We start from the raw sequence: 4,548 nt of genomic DNA on the forward strand, positions 1-4,548 counted from the left end.
AGTTCGGGGCCACAGGGGCGGCTGCAGGATTAGGGAAGGTTATATGGAAATAAAGGAAAATTCGGATCGACGAAGGAAAGGTCCTAGAACTTACGAGTGTTGTTCCATGTCTCTGGGAAGTGTTCTGAGGAGACTTGGTGGAGAATATCTATTCGTATCATTACAAACCGATTGCGCACCATCCCGGTCAAAGTCGTCTTCGCAAGCGGCAATTAGCCCACGAGAGCCGCGTGGGAGCAAATGGATCGTTCCTTCCGGAACAAGTGCAGAGAGTAAAGCCGCATCAGGTGATCAATGGAGAAGGCAAGTCCGGAACGGTCGGTAAGTTCCTGGATATAGTACATAGTCCTTCATAGCTAGGGAGTAAGTTAGCCTAAGCAAACTCGGTAGCTACAGAAGAAGGTCTCGATCAAACCTAGAACTGATAAGGTGAATCCAATGGAAAATGGATAAGTATGAACCATGGAATACCTCTCTACATGATTAGTCATCTGCCTTCAGTACCGACGGCGAGGGCCACGACCTCTGGACCCTAGTTGCAGTCAGCATAAACTTGAGGTAGGTCCTCGTCGGTTATCTGGTTGACCTTGCCAACTGATTCAAGGCGGGTATCTATACGAAAATCCTCCCTGTACGCGCAGTCAATAGGCATAATTTCTGTTGCGAGGGATCCCAAGTAAGTCTCTCTAGTAATGTTCACTTCAAGACTTTTCTCCTTCCCCGAAGTCGGGGAATTATCAGAAGAACTAGAGGAAGAAGGGGATGAATTTGCATGGCTTTGGGCAAACAAAGCCATGATTGAAGTTAAAGTTAGTACTCTGGAAAATAGGGTTTGAATCCTAAGTATAGAAAACCTAAATTTAATGTAAGGAAAGAAATATTTAGCTCGAATGAGGAGATTGAGAAAAGATTTGAGATTTATATAAGGAAGGAAATATTCGAAACCCCAGAAGTCGAGAAGTCATCAGAGACGACGAAACGTCAATGGTCGCATTCAGTGCCTTCTGGTGCTTAGGTGGATTGGTGCGATGTTTGAGGCCCTGCGGCGTTTGGGATCCGACGAGTCTTGAATAAATTTGAAATCTCTTCCACTTCCTGGGAAAATCTGTATTGGGCTAAATGCGGAGGGTACAGCTGTATCAATACGGTTAGGACACGTGGCATAAAGGACCAGTCATAAAGTGAGTCAGCATTACTACCACCGGTGGTAGCAACATGGTACCGAAAGAGTGCCTAGACTGGTGGTGGAGTGTAATGGCTCCGGAAGAGACTCTAACGGTCTTATGTTATAAGTCAGTCCAAGCGTTACATATTCGGTGCAATCGTGCTTTATGGCCCTCATCATTGCTCATTATTGCCGTGTATTTAAAGCTCATTATGAGCAGGGCCATAATACATGGAATATGCACCCCTAGCTCTTAGTATAAATAGGGATTGTCACTTCCATTGTAAAGGACGAAATACAAGATAATATACTCAGTTCCACTACAAATTCTTTGCTTAGCTTTTTACTTTATTGTGTTCATACTAAGTTCCGGTGCCACGTCGAGATCGGAATAGAGGAAGCTACGCCCGGGCCAATCGATTACTGCCCAGGCTTTCCCTTTATTTCTTGCTTATTCTCGCGTGTTTACATTATTTCTATATTAACTGTCTAATCTTGTTGGTTACTCTGATCTATGTGTCCCTGATCACGTCTATAAATTCAACTGAGCCGTTTTACGGGTAAACAACAATATATTCAAGCAAGCCCAAAAGCTTATGGGTTCGGAGTTCTTTCTTTAAAGAGATTCTTCATATTCAAAAAATTTAATACATACATGGTTCATAAAAGCAATCTCCGATGGGTCTCCGCCCTGTATTCAAGCACAACCTCCTTGGGATTCTTCTTTCACATTCACCTGTACGTGCGAATCAAACAAAAAAAAATATATGTAAAATACTTTAGAACTTGGAAAAAAAAAATTAATTTATTGAAATATTATTTGTGTACCTAAAATGTTGGGAGTATCGACATGGGGCTTTGGAAAAGGAAAAGGCCGAGTAGTTCCAGGCTCGGGATGGACAACAAAGGCACCATGAACTGTGGCACTTTGCCAGATATTCATGGGATGCCACCATAGTGTCCCTTCATCGTGTCAAATATTATTCTGATGTTTTGTCTTACTTTAGACCCTGGCTCAATTAGCCATTTTATTTGCGTATTATGATCTGATCTCACATATCTTTCCTCGCGCCTGCAACTTAATTTTTGTACAAAAATAGTCACCAAAAGTTAAACAACAAAAAAATCAAAAGTAGAATTTCTTCACATTGTGAATGTACCGCAACATATTAACGTTGTCCTTTCCTTTATTTTCGATGTCCACGACCAAGGTTTCTCCCACCCGAGCATATACAATCGGCCCTGGATATTGTCTGTTGACCGTGAGAATTCTCTTTGATTCGCAAAGCCTCTCGAAAGAAGCTTATTCAACCTGCCATGCAAGCACGATAAATTGTAGCACTAACACATACTAGATTTTTAATTTGCTTGAATTTTTTTTTTGAAGAATATGATGATAACTACATATACTTACAGTGAAAAGAGAAATATTCTGTGTTGAAGCGACAAACTGAAAAATGCCGGGCACAAGAACTATGAGTAATTTGATTTTGAAAATCAAACACACAGTCTTTCGTCCTTTGCCTTTGCTGTGTGATGGTAATTTGCTGCTGTGATAATCCTATTTATAATAGTGGAAAAAGAGCGTACATCTCGTGCATCGCATGTGCACTGCATGTGCATCCCATGCACATTGTGCATCGACCGCGTATCCTCTTTCAATTTATAAAAATTTATAGTGTATATATATATATATATATATTTCAGTTTCATTGTTCCTTACTAGATTAAAAAAAATGGTTCAATGTCGACTAGATTATCATAGATATAGAAGATTAAGCAGTTTGAATTAAGGCAGGATGGAAAGAAACTAACTATTCAAATATATAGAGACAAAAACAAAAAACATAAAGCACAGGAAAAGTTCTATATTATTTTTGAACAATTTAATAATTATGTAAACTACATTTAGTATCTAGACTAGGGCCGGGGTGACAGTTCCGCCTCTACGCCGCTTGCACCAAACAACGTAAGATGCACTAGACGAAGCTAAACCCAAAATACAAAGATAAGTATTAGGTTTAATATAGAGTTGGAGCTAATTTACTGTTATGATCACTGGGATTAATTTTATCATAGTAGTAGGAATTTGGAAGAAAAGGTAGAAAAGGAGGTGAAGAGGGTATGTAATCTCCTTGGGATACTATAATGGATGTGGTAGTTGTATTATCGTGCTCGGGGGCGGAGCTACACTATACAAAGTGTGGTCACCCGATCACCCTTCACCGAAAAATTATATTGGGCATATATATTAAAAAAATTGAAATTTGAGGTTATATACCCCGTAAGAACACCTTTGGAACATCTATCTTGTGGCTAAGAAGTGAGTTTTGCAACCCGGGATCAAATTTATGTAGTATATTAATTAAAAACGATGCTTGTTTGACAAGCAGGAAAATTTACGTTGCCAATGGTTCTTTTTTTTTTTTTTTTTTTAAGCGTTGCTAATGCCTTATTTACTTTCTATTATTTCTAAATATTAAGCCTTAAAATGTCATTAAAGAGGACGTTATTCTTCAAAAGTCATTAAAGAAATAAACTAGAAAGATCTACTCATATCCTAAATTTTGAATTAAACCAGTACTGTCTAAAATATTAACAATATTATGAATATCATTCTTTCTGGGACCCGTATATTAAACCTCAATATAAAATTTAAATGAGATATATTTTCTTTTTTAAAATTAAAAATTTGAGTAATTGGGGTTGCACAAATAGAAGTCAGAAAATAAAAAAAAGTAAGTAAATTAAAGACATAAATAAAATAACTATTCATATAATTACAGTAATATAACCATATAGTTATTATAAGTGAATATTTTCTTTAATATTTTTATAAGAAAATTTGATAATGAAAATTACAATTCAATATAAATTTTAGATCTAATACAGATGTTTATATTTGTGATTTATTAATATATTATTAATTTTTATATGTATATACTTGAAAGTGCTTGACTAAATTTATTACAAAATTATTTTCTTGCTTATTGATGTTTTTTCACACCGCGTGAAGTGAGAATATTCTTACTATTTTTATTTAAAAATATTGTAATCTTGACTTTTGTTTAAAACTCATCGTCTCCATTCGTCGGACGCCAACAAAGTTCTCTGTCTTCTCTGGTTCTTTTTTTTTTTTTTTTGTTCTCTTTTGTTACCTTCCAACCTTTTGTTTTACTGCTGCGTACAGGACTCCTTTGAGTGATTTTCCTTGCTCAGCTATAATTTTCAATGAAAACTCAAAAACACAATTCGAAGTAAGTGTTTGAAAAATGCTATGAGAACAAATTATGAAGGAAAAAAAAGGGCAAAGCTAAATATAATATATTTTGATCTAAAAAGTTTGGTGCTCCCACTCATTTTTAAAAATATTTACTTTATAA

Source organism: Lycium ferocissimum, chromosome 10 (assembly GCF_029784015.1).
Source record: "Lycium ferocissimum isolate CSIRO_LF1 chromosome 10, AGI_CSIRO_Lferr_CH_V1, whole genome shotgun sequence".
Lineage (NCBI taxonomy): Eukaryota > Viridiplantae > Streptophyta > Magnoliopsida > Solanales > Solanaceae > Lycium > Lycium ferocissimum.